Source organism: Coenobita brevimanus, chromosome 8 (genome assembly GCF_032717465.1).
Source record: "Coenobita brevimanus isolate Jiangsu-jjx chromosome 8, ASM3271746v2, whole genome shotgun sequence".
In the NCBI taxonomy this organism is placed as follows: Eukaryota; Metazoa; Arthropoda; class Malacostraca; order Decapoda; family Coenobitidae; genus Coenobita; species Coenobita brevimanus.
Window position 1 is genome coordinate 5,001,847 of NC_136961.1, and position 13,558 is coordinate 5,015,404.

The 13,558-nt window shown below is 40.2% G+C and overlaps 1 protein-coding gene and 1 non-coding gene across 2 annotated transcripts in view; both read right to left on the minus strand.

The window, feature by feature from the left end:
- Positions 1-13,558, minus strand: part of LOC145406265 (QRFP-like peptide receptor) — a 197,502-nt gene that overhangs the window by 106,088 nt on the left and 77,856 nt on the right. The gene's annotated exons all lie outside the window — the stretch shown is intronic.
- On the minus strand, positions 6,655-6,773 carry LOC145408934 (5S ribosomal RNA). Its single transcript, XR_013899017.1, has one exon. It is a non-coding gene; the product is annotated as a 5S ribosomal RNA (ribosomal RNA).

Sequence of the window (13,558 nt, forward strand, 5' to 3'; positions counted from 1 at the left end):
AGTATGAGAGTATATTGGTTTTCAAGCAGTAATAAAGGCATTATAAGCATTGTTTCACTCACTAACTAATCACCATACCTGACCTTTTTTTGCCACATTACCTGATCATTATTTCTGGCTGTTTCTTCTTCTAATGCTATGTAAACATTGTCCTCCACATTGTCATCAATTGGGGAATCACTCTGGCCCTGAATATCTTTAATAGCCAGGTCACTGGTAACAGGTCCTTTGCCAAGACAATGGCGTGAGAGGGGGAGGGGGGAGGTTATGCGGTGTAAGGCATTGTCTCTGCTTGGCATCTTGTAGAGGAATAGAGGAAGGTGTCCCGTGTATACATACAAAAAATCACGCGCGAAAATTGAAAATTGTGCAAATTAGGGACCTTGCAATTGCACGACGTACTGGTACGACACCGGGACTGGCAAATGCAAATCGTTGCAATGTACCCATACGTCGACGGGACGGGGCGGGTAGTCCTTCCAAATTCCTCATCCACTGTCTTCTTACTCTTTCTTACTAATCTTTTCACCTCTCTCTTCCTTTCTACATATAACTCTCTCTTTCACCTCTCAATTTCTTCCATGCCCCTATTTCTCATCCAATCATTATATGCTTTCTTCTTTTGTGCCGCAGCCTGTCTCACCTCTTCATTCGACCACACTGTCCCTTGCACCCCCTTTCGTCTTCTCTTCACCCCAGACACCACCTCACATGCTGCACATATTCCCTCTGAGAATATTTTGCACACACCTTCCACGTCCCCAATCTGCTCTAATTCATATTTACTCTATCGTTCCTCCTCTTCTCTCTTATATTCTGCCTTTTTCTCATCCTCTTGTAACCTTTCCACTCTCTTTCCATGTACTCCTTCCTCCCGTCCATCCCTTCTTCTATTTCTCCATTTTACTTGGACCTTGATTATAATAATACTAGCAAAAACAATAGTCAGCACCTATGTTGGAGGTGGAAACTAATAATAATCAAGCGGACAGTCACTAGTCTCCACCTACTATTTCCTACAATATTACTGACGACATTGGGAAGATTTGGATGTTTTTCTATCAGCAATGGTCCAAGCCATGAGACATAACCTGGTCTCTTCAGATTCCTTGCACAGTCTCCGATTCTCCTGGAATCGTTGCCAGAATCTGAGGTGGGAATAATAATGACTAGAATTCTGTAACTGTCCAGCGGACAGTCCCTAGTCTCCATCTACTGTTCTGGATGGAGGCCCTTGAATACCGGTCACTAAGATATGAACAGGACCCCTTAGTACGGTAGTGTTCATGGGTAATGGTAGGGTACATTTGTAGTAATTTAGTGGAAATTGGACCAAGTTCGCTCTTCAGATTCCTTGTGTAGATTGGATTGAAATCTCCGGTAAATACGACCAACTTATCTTGTTCACACATAATGCTAATACTCTTTCTGCCATGCCCTTCCACTGCGTGAAAAGGATTTTGATTTTTTTTCTATCAGCAATGGCTCAAGCCAGGACACATAACCCGGGACCTTCAGATTCCTTACTTAATCTCCGGTTTTCCTGGAATCGTGACGAGACTCTGAGGCCAAAATAATAATAATACCAGCAAAAACAATAGTCTCCACCTGTGTACTAGGTGGACACTAATAATACCAGCAAAACAATAGTCTCGACGTGTGTAGTTAGTTTTAGGTGGAGACTAATAACACCGGAAAAACAATAGTCTCCATCTGTGTAGTAGGTGGAGACTAATAAAATTAAATTAATTCTTAGGAATCCGTCCACCAAGTTATGTCTAATATCCAGTGGACAATTATTAGTTCGCACTTATTGTTTCTTACAATGACCTTGACTACACTGGGTAAATTTGGAATTTCTTTTCTATCAGCAATGGCCCATGCCAGGACAAAAAACCTGGGCCCTTCAGATTCCTTGCGCAGTCTCTGGTTCTCATGGAACCGTCGTGAGACTGTGGGGCTGGAATAATAATAATAATACCAATAAAAAGAGTATTCTCCTCCTTTGTAGTAGGCAGAGCCTAGTAACAGAAATACTAATAGTAATAATAATAATAATAATAATTATTATTATTATTATTATTATAATTATCATTATTATTATTATTATTATTATTATTACCATTATTATTATTATTATATTATAATTATTATTACCAATATTATTATTATTATTATTATTATTATTATTATTATTATTATTATAACTTGACTAACTGTCAGAGACAGTTACTGATCTCCATCAGTGAGAATGTTTCTGACTGGCACAACCCACGTTTCTTGTAATAACTGAAAAAACCGTTGGTTCAGCTGCCACCAAGAAGCATACAGCTCTGGTCCAGGACGATACAAACCTTCTAGGGTCAAGGAGTGCCTCATTTATGTTTTGATTTTTCCTGTATGGAAGAGAAGTTGAAGACTGGGGTGTCCAAAATATCAAAATGTCATGCATGACAAATCTTCAAAATTCTTCCATACAAATGACTGGAAAATAATTTTCTTGCGGCATTTCCTTTCATGTACAAGTGTCTGTAATAATTCTGGAGTAATCTGAGACTGAAGATTCATCTTTTCTTTTTTATTGGACATTTTAGGACCTGTGACCTTGAAAAGTAGGTCAAGGTAACTGAAACTTGCTTTTTGCAATAACCCAAAATCCATTGGTCAAAATACCACCAGAAAGTATACAGACCTGGTCCAGGACCAGATAAAACTTCCAGGGCCAAGAAGTGCCTCATTATGCTTTGAGTTTTCTTGTATGGAAGAGGAACTGGAAATTGTTGAAAAGTGGGGTGTCCGAAATATCGTAATGCCAAGACTGAATGACTATTTTTTCCCCATACGAATGTTTGGGGACAAATTTTATCACAGGATTCCATTCCATGTTCACGTATCTGTAATAGTTTTGGAGGAAACTGAGATTTAAAGTTCATGATATTTAGGCAATTTTGGACCTGTGACTTTGAAAAGTAGGTCAAGGCCACTGAAACTAGGTCAAAGTAATAAGGGTCGTGGTGCTGTACAGTCAAAGACAACAGTCGTATCGTGAAATGTGGTGAAAATATCTGCAGAAAGACTATAGTTTTCGTGCGGTCTGCCTTGTGTCAATCGGACGGGTGGTAGCAGTGACGTGAATTGCCCTTTGCTCCAGGTGGCCGGCCTGTGGATGACAGAATATTTTTTGTAACTAAACGAATAAATCTGCACTTTAAGGCTATCTGGCTGCTGCTTTGTTTTCGTATACTGTATGTGAAGCGTTTCTCATCTTTTCATTTTGATTACCACGTCTGCAATGTTACAGTTTGGGGGAAGCGGTGGCTCAATCGGTAGAGAGGTAGCCTGCAGTCAAACCGGACATAGGTTCAAATCCCCTCTGGGGCAGGGAACAGTTTAAGGATTTGAATTTCGTGAAAAGCAGACCTTATTGATCTATCTAATTACCGTCTACATGTCGAAAAAATACCTCCGCTAATACCAATACACCAGTCCCGTATGAGACACCCCTAGCATGTATTCAATATGGACGGTGGGTGTTAGCGCCGAAGTGGTGACATGTAGAGATGTATGATATGTAGGAGGACTACAGGGCCTTGGAAACAGGCTGTGAAGCCTATGCCCAGAGTCGAGCACATAAAAAAAAAAAAATCAGTTAGCTAATAAATGTTTGAAAGCCAGTTTTCCAATTTTGTTAACTGTAACTTAGTTTTTAAGTTGACAGTTTTAACCTGGGAATGATATTATTTAACAGTGTTGTAAAACAAAACTGGCTGTAGTATTGAGGCATGAGGACAATTATTTTACTTTTTTTTTTTTTTTTTTTTTTTTTAAGACTGGCTGGCAAACTGAATCCCACAGACGAGTTCGAACGCTTAAACCAGACAACCGAAGACTACGCACAACTGGTCGTATGGTTCATTGTAGGAGCAGTTCATTTCTTACTGCGTGAGCACTGCTTGCAGGTGGTGCTTCCATAGTAGTGATTTTTTCGTGGTCCTCTAGTGGTGTGGTAACACGAGGATGACCTAAATGATGACGGTACTCCGTTGTGCCTTCCTCATGCATCCACCTAATCCACCTTTCTATGGTTATGTTCATACCAAACTTATGTTTTGGCTGTCTGTTTAGGATTCGCTTCCCGTAAATAGAGGGAGATCATGCCACCTCTCTTCTCCCTAATAGTTGGATGCATGTTGTTTTCCCTCTCCACATCAAAGTATACTGGATCTGCTTCACGTTTTGTGTTAAGGTGTAAGATGCCATATCCAGGTGATCATCGCCTAACCGCTAGCATTTCGTCTCTCATACGGAATTCGGACTCAGTAACTGTCGGGAGTTGATGTCAAGGCTTCGGAATTTCCTGGGTTCATTTATACCGTCATCCCAGCAGCAGCAGATATGAAGCTTGAGGACGTGAGGCTAGCCATACACGAATAGGCAACTGTGGTAGAGCTGTCATAATGTTTCAAGTGTTGCACTTAATCTTTAGACAAAACCGCAACACGACTTTTGTCTTTGCACAAACGTCCGAAGAAGTGATAATCCGATTCCCAGTCCCTTTCATTCAAAAAGTGGTATCTGCCATTGGGTTGCCATACCCATACGTCCGGATTTTCCCAGACATGTCCTGCATTTGTCAAAATCTCCGTCCGGGAGAAATTTTGAAAATATGAATTAGGTGTCAAAATCATCGTTCGGGAGGAATTTAAAAAATTCTCCAAAGTCCGGAATTTTAGCTTTCATCACTTTTTTCGTAAAATATATATATATATATATATATATATATATATATATATATATATATATATATATATATATATATATATATATATATATATATATATATATATATATATATATATATATACTATTAAACTCCGTAGTCTGTAATGATGAGAGAGAGAGAGAGAGAGAGAGAGAGAGAGAGCAACCTTGGTACAGTTCTCCCTTCAGTTTTCGTAAGCTAGTAAGTGTTGCCCACTTGGCTGGTTTAGCTAAAATGTCCTGCCTTTTCTTCTTCAGCCACACTGTTTTTCATAATTAGTGCTGTTGTAGCCATAAAGTAAATGGTAATTAAATGCAGTTATTTCCTTTGTAGTATTTGTTACTCTGAGCTTGCATCTAAGGCGTTTTAGCATTTTTCAGTCATAATCTGTCCACTTTCGCTTTATTATTACGTGTTTTGACAACTAATATGGTTGCTCAGTCGGCCAGCATTGAACCAGCTGTGACGGTGTGTACAGTCAGCTTGTCTGTGGGCTTTCGGAGGCGGTAGCTCAATCGGTCGAGAGTTGGCCTACAGTCCTAACGGACCCGGGTTCATATCCCGCTGGGGGGCAGGGAACAGTTTAAGGATTTGAATTTCATAAATATCAGACTTTACTGATCTACCAGAAGAACCGTCGACATGTCGTAAAATACCCCCGCTAATACTAATACACCACTCCTGTATGAGACAGCCCTGGCATGTATTCAGTATGGACGGTGGGTTTTAGTGCCGAAGTGGTGACATGTAGAGGTGCACGGTACGTAGGAGGACTATTGAGCCTTGAAAACAGGCTGTGAAGCTTATGCCCAGAGTCGGTCACAAAAAAAAAAAAAAAAAAAAAAAAATCTACTTGCGATTTGAAATTTGTTGCAGTTTTCCAAATCATAAAAGCCCCTGACAAAGTGACCAGAAGGAAATGTAAATCACAACAGAGATGCAGAACAAACTCCCGTGCTGTAAGAGAGGCAGGGATGAATGGAAAACCGAGTATTTGGTGTGTAAATTAGGAACTTACGTCTCTGTGGCATATAAAGGTATTAGTGATTTACAGACACACGTGAACCTCGAGAAACACAAGAAAGCAGTGCAAAGAGAGAGACCTCATCAACGAAACTGACATTATTTTGTGAAACCATGAAGTAAAACAAGATGCTGTCACTGCTGCAAAACGTATTCACGCATTTCACACTGGTAAACATCACAGTTTCTCATCCATGGATTGTTCATCTGTTTTGTGTAAAAAGACTTTCTTTGATTCTGAGGTGGCAAAGAAGCTTTATAGTGATCGAAGAAAGACAAAAGTAATAGTTAAACCTGTGCTTACACCGCATTTTGTTGATGTTGCCTTGAAAAGTCTTGAAGGAAATGAAATAACATACTGTGGAATTGCTACAGATGGAAGTAATCGCAATGCAATAAAGCTGTTTCCTGTAATTATTCAGTATTTTGACTGAAAGAATGGTGGTTTGCATCGAAACTGATTGAGTTTAAGAACACATCCAATGAGATTGCAGACACAATTGCTAATTATATAAAAGAAACCCTAGCGAAAAATGGTCTCTCTAGGGTTTCCAAACGTCCGGATTTTCCCAGACATGTCCTGCATTTGTCAAAATCTCCGTCCGGGAGAAATTTTGAAAATTCTTCAAACGCCTGGAATTTCAACTTCCATCACTTTTTTCTGAAAAAAAAAAAAAAAAATATATATATACCATTAAACACTGTAATGACGAGAGAGAGAGAGAGAGAGAGAGAGACCTTCGTTGTTTTCATTCATTCATTCATTGCCAGACGCCATGTATCCCAAACGGGGTGGCCAACGGCTTAGAGTTAATTGTTTTACAGGGAGGGGCACTAACCCTTCACCAACCCCACTTGACACGTAGGGATGCCAACAGCATCTGGTATTCCCAGGCGGTCACCCATCCAAGTACTAACCAGACCCAACGTTGCTTAACTTCGCTGATCGGACAGGAAGCGGTGTACTCAACGTGGTATGGCCGTTTTCGTTGTTTTCGTCAGCTATTAAGTATTCCCATTTGGTTGGTTTAGTGCTAGCAGTTTGATCAAATGTCTTGCCTTTTCCTGTTGTTCAACCACGATTTTTTTTTTTCCCCATGGCGCTGTTATAGCCCTAAAATAAACGGTAACTGCACACAGTTATTGACATAGTTTTCATTGTTACACCATGGCATTTGTTTTTCTTATGATCTTATCCTACATCTAGTTTTAGCTTTTTTCAGTTATAATCTAGCATATTCTGTACTTTGCCTGTTTTCGATTATACTGTAAACAGTTTAGATTGATACAGTACTGCAGAACAGGGTAGTACTCCCGAGGGGAATGGGAATGCTGGTGATAGGGAGAGCTGGAGCTCCTGTTTCACTAGCTATCTAACCATCCCCCTTTGCTGACCTTTTCAGTGTGACAGTAACATGGAGAGTAGACCAGCATACTCTCCCAAGCATTTCCTCTAACTATCTATGCACTACACCACATGCACTTTACATTTCACACAACATATCCCACTACGTTACAGGGGTTGGTGCCAGCAAGGGCATGCGGCCAGAAAACTTTGCCCCCGCTACCTAGTGGCGAACTTCTGGGGGGAGGCGTGGCGGGGGTTCCGCCGGCATAGATCGTGGGTCCAGGGCGAGATGGGGCTCGGGCCTGTGCTAGAGGGTATAGGGCATTGCGTTTCCCAGGCTGCCGCTTCCGCCCAATAGAGAGGGGCCCGAACCTGGGAGTTGCGCCCCAGGAGGCTGCCTTATCAGTGGGTGTATAATGGAGGGATAGTTGCAGTGCCAAGACGCGCTTGGAGGGTGTCCCTGCAGCTGTCCTGGCAGGGTGCCCCGAGGCCACTACCACAGCCACTGGTAAGTTGGTGGGCTAGGGGTCCCTGATCCATTGCCTGGACCTGGGACTGTGCAGTGAGTGGGACCTGTGCTGTGTCTGTCCCCCTTTATTAATACTGAAGATGATAAAGCAAAATAAGTTTCAAAGCAAGCCTGAGGACAGTAAATCACCCATGGGGATGAGAGTGGGTTCATGGAATGTGGGAAGTTTGAGGGGAAGAGCAGGGGAAGTCGTTGAGGCATTCAGTAGGAGGTGGGTGGATGTGGCGTGTTTGCAGGAAGTCCGGTACAGGGGTGGATCAGCCAGAAAGGTTGTTGGGAAGGACTGTTGCTATAAGTTGTTTTGGGAGGGGGGGACAGACGGATATGGAGGAGTTGGTGTGATGGTTGTGGAGAAATGGGTGGAATATGTTATGAATAGAGTGAGTTTTACGTCAGGTACCCCTTTTTTGGATAAGGGCTAAGGCGTTGCCCCTGGGTAGAGGACTTTGGTTTGGAGCGTGTAGCATTTTATGACCGGATGCCCTTCCTGATGTCTACCAATGACCCTTGGGTGGATTCGATCCTCCGACCCTTCGGTCAGAGCAGAGCGCTCTAACCCACTGAATGTATTGAGAGTAAGCGATAGGATATTGGTAGTGAAAATTCTGTTGGGAAGAAAGATAACTGCGATTATATCGGCATATGCTCCACAGGCAGGATTGGATGAATCAGAGAAAGATAGATTTTGGGATGATTTAATATGTGCAGTAGGTGGTATGCGGGATGAGACAGTGATTTTGGGAGGGGACTTAAATGGTCATGTAGGTGAAGCAGCACAAGGTTATGAAGGAGTGCATGGGGGATGTGCGTATGGTCTAAGGAATGCAGAAGGGGAAAGGATACTTGAGTTTGGGGAGGCAACGGACATGATTGTGTGCAACACATATTTTAGGAAAAGAGACAGTAGGTTAATTACGTATGAGTCTGGGGGAAATAGCAGTCAGACAGATTATTTTCTGGTTAGGAGAGCCGATAGGAGGTTAGTGAGGGATGTTAAAGTTATAGGAAGTGAGGAGTGTGTGCAGCAGCACAAACTATTGATATGTGATATGGTGCTTAAAGAACAAGTGATGAAAAAGAGGGCTTATGTACCTAGGAGGAAAATATGGAAGCTGAAAAACCAAGTAGTAAGGGATGCCTTCTATAGCGAGTTGAGGAGAGTGGTGGCTGAACAGGGAGCTGTAGACAGAGGCGTTAATGAACAGTACAGACCCCTCAAGAACAATTTCTTGAGGGTTACTGATGTAACATGCGGCTGGACAAGAGGACCACCAAGACATAAAGTAACTTGGTGGTGGGATGAGGGTGTAGAAGCTGCAATTAAGGAGAAAAGAAGGCTTTTCCGGGAATGGAAGAAGGGTGGTAGCAAAGAGGAATATTTGGCTGCTAAACGTAGGGCTAGAAGAGAGGTATACAGGGCAAAGTCTGAGTCACAGAGACAATTACTCGATAACCTAAATCATGGGGAAGGGAAAAAATATATTTAGGGTGGCAGGTCAGGTGAAGAGGGATAATCGGGATATCATAGGTGAGCAGTGTGTGACGAATGATGAAGGAAGGGTAGTGGTGAACAGTGAGGATATTAAAGATGCATGGAGAGAGCATTATAACCGGTTGTTGAATGAGGAGTTTGACTGGGACAGGGAAGGTTTGGAGCCAGCAGATCCAGTGTCTGGCCCTTGGCCTTTGATTGATACTGCTACTGTGAGTAAGGCAATAGGCAGGATGAGGGTTGGGAAGGCAGCAGGTGTGTCTGGGTTGACTGCCGAAATGTTGAAGGCCTCAGGCGATATGTTAGGACTCCATATTATAATTACAAATCATAATAGATAGATAGATAGAGAGACAGATAGAAGCAGGGAGTCAGATGATGAGAAGGTATTGTGTCTGCGAGAATCGAGCAATGCTAAACATGCTTACACACTCTTAACTCAAGGAATGCTTTATAGGCACACGACAGCACCTAGTGACCATACACACACATACACACATACTCACACACAGGCTTCTAGAACTTTCCACTCACAAGGAACACACGTGATACGTCTCCTGTTTCACCAGAATTTAGGAAAGAGAGGGCAGAAAGAAGCTAGCCATACAACAGACAGGTCGCAGGGAGAAGGGCTTAGCAACTTGAGAGAGAGACAGAGAGATAGCTAGCGGGACTCTACTTTATACTCCACTCTGTGTGAGAGACTTGTTAATATTTCCAAGACAAATAAAAATAGTCCCATACTATTCTTTACCTCTCCTGTCACTACATGACAAATGGGAAAGAAGATTATCTACTTACAAGCTACTCAAATATAACAATCACTCGCCCACAAGTCTAATATATATAAAACTCCACTACAAGTAACTACAAAGTCTTTTATGACATTTGGTAGCAGCGTACGTATACGAACCTCATCTACGAATCAACAGTGAATTCCTACAAAATATCAAGATTGAAAACAAAAAAATACCTCTCACAACCAACAACTTACAACCAGCTCCTGACAGTATTCTCTCCAACCAGCCCACTCCGTCTCCACGATCATCACGCTGATGTAGAAGTGATCACACGACGCCTTGCCAGTAGTTTAACAATATATTGATATAAACAATCTTGCAACTTCTACGACGAACCAGCGAACTACAACCATCTACAATCAACTACAATTAACAACTCTACGAGTCGTCTGTATAATCTTCTACACGCACCTACAAGTAGCGGCAGTTTTCATCCTACAACAAGTAAATCACAAGAGAAAAGGACCGAGAAAACATCGACAAAGAAAAACGGAACAAACAAACGAAGAGTGAGACACGACTCATAACCACCAGACCTCACCCTCCTCTCTCTGCTACACCACAGCTACCAGTGTGGGAAGTCGACGTCATCATGCGTGCTTGCTGAACAGACGCCACGTCAGTCAACACACCACCTGCACCACCACTCACACCATTCCCACCACGATAAAAATTAGTGAGTTACATAGTTACTTCATTTATACAATACACAGTGATAGACAATAAGCTTCTGCACAAACATATAAAACGTGCTGTATAGTTACAGCTTAAATACACATACTTACTTCAGTTGTCTGCATAACTCAAACACTAAATAATCACCAACAATAAATATTCTACACTGTATATATTCATTCATTTATTATAACAGTTATTTACTACCAACGAGTGTTACCATTTATACCTACATAAAATACGTGTTTCATACATACAGCTATACGTTATTACATCTACAAAGTAATAAAGAAAATATACCATCACAGTTACTCAGTGAGCGATTAAAAGAACTGTATTAAACATTTATTAATTAAAGCTACCTAGTGGAAACATATAAATTAAGTTACAAGGTAAACTAGAGAAAAAAAAAATGGCCAACACAAATGACGTTAGCAAGAGTGAACATCTTCAACACAATCGTGAAGACAATGATTTCCACACAGTGCTGACACACATATTACCCACGATAGGTACAAGTGAACATCAAATCAATGTATATAGTTGATACTGTATATATGTATATATATTTTTTATATAAAATAACAAAATATGGGACTATACTACATCATTTTCAGTAATACCTGTGCAATATAAACTAAACTTTAAAAAAGTATCCCAAGGAAATTAGCCAGTAATTATGAAACCATGAACAACATGGAAAAAGCGTACACAAGCGAAGAAAAACAAACTATAGAAAATCAATACATACAAAAAAAAAAAAAAAAAGAAAGAAAGAAAGAAAGAAAGAAAAAGTAAGAAAGAAAAAAGAGAAATAGAGTAAGATCACATAACAAACAAATGAAAATAAGTGTAAGTGTTACTACATATGCCAGAATACCACATAAACTACAAACAAAAAAGCAAACGGTTGTCTCCACAAGCAAGTGGCATGACACATCATCACTATCATCGACCGCAGCATGACCGGATTCATATGTCAGGACTGCAATTATTACAATTATGTAACTACAAACGATTGCATTATGTTACACTTGCTACAATTATGTAACTACAAACGATATGTAACAATTATGTAACTCCATATTATAATTATGTAACGACAAACGATTGCATTATGTTACACTTATTACAATTATGTAACTACAAACGATATGTAACAATTATGTAACGACAAACGATTGCATTATGTTACACTTGCTACAATTATGTAACTACAAACAATATGTACCATTTAGGTAACAGTTGCATTAACAAGATGTAACTTTTATGTAACTTTAACTACAATTATGTAACTACAAACGATATGTAACAATTATGTAACGACAAACGATTGCATTATGTTACACTTTGCCAATTAACAGTTGCATTAACAAGATGTAACTTTTATGTAACTTTAACTACAATTATTAGGCCAAGACACTTATGTTACAGTTGCATTAACAAAATGTAACTACAATTATAAGGCCAACACAATAATGTATACCCTAGCAGTATTACCATTGCACAATTATATGCGTACGTCTGTTGTACATCCACGTCTTACAAAGTGTTATACAACAACCATTGCATTTATTCAAATATGTATACAACTTGTTTAAAATGTAATATTACTAAATAATCACTATTTACTATAAATATTATATGTATACGATATTCATACGATTATTATACTTTTACAATATTATGTATTTCACTTAATTAGCTTATAAGTTCATTATAATGTGTATATAATATGTATTAATATGTTATGACTATTAACTGTCGATAATACGCCATTTTCGCGTGACCGAGCAATATGTTAGGACTCCATATTATAATTACAAATCATAATAGATAGATAGATAGAGAGACAGATAGAAGCAGGGAGTCAGATGATGAGAAGGTATTGTGTCTGTGAGAATCGAGCAATGCTAAACATGCTTACACACTCTTAACTCAAGGAATGCTTTATAGGCACACGACAGCGCCTAGTGACCATACACACACATACACACATACTCACACACAGGCTTCTAGAACTTTCCACTCACAAGGAACACACGTGATACGTCTCCTATTTCACAGAATTTAGGAAAGAGAGGGCAGAAAGAAGCTAGCCATACAACAGACAGGTCGCAGGGAGAAGGGCTTAGCAACTTGAAAGAGAGACAGAGAGAGCGAGACAGAGATAGCTAGCGGGACTCTACTTTATACTCCGCTCTGTGTGAGAGACTTGTTAATATTTCCAAGACAAATAAAAATAGTCCCATACTATTCTTAACCTCTCCTGTCACTACATGACAAATGGGAAAGAAGATTATCTACTTACAAGCTACTCAAATATAACAACCGCTCGCCCACAAGTCTAATATATATAAAACTCCACTACAAGTAACTACAAGGTCTTTTATGACAGATATAGGGGTGAGTTTAGTCACTGACCTGATAAATAGGATTATTTATGAGTGTGTTGTCCCAGATAATTGGCTGAAGAGTGTAATTTTAAATGTGTATAAAGGGAAGGGTGATGCCCTGGAAAGAGGAAATTATAGAGGTATAAAGCTTTTAGATCAGATAATGAAGGTAATGGAGAGAGTTTTAGAAGGTATGATTAGAGAAAGAGTGATATTGATGAGATGCAGTTTGGGTTTATGCCAGGTAGGGGGACCACTGATGCCATATTCATTGTTCGACAGCTTCAGGAAAAATATATTGGTAGGAGAAGGGATCTTTATTTTGTTTTTGTTGATTTGGAAAAGGCCTTTGACAGAGTCCCTAGAGAGGTGGTGAAGTGGGCAATGAGAAAGCTTGGCTTGGAGGAGTGGCTGGTTAGGGTGGTTATGGCCATGTATGTGGGTGCTCACACCCAGGTGAGAGTGAATGGAGATTTGAGTGATGAGTTTTCCGTGAATGTTGGTGTGAATCAGGGGTCAGTCCTGAGTCCCAT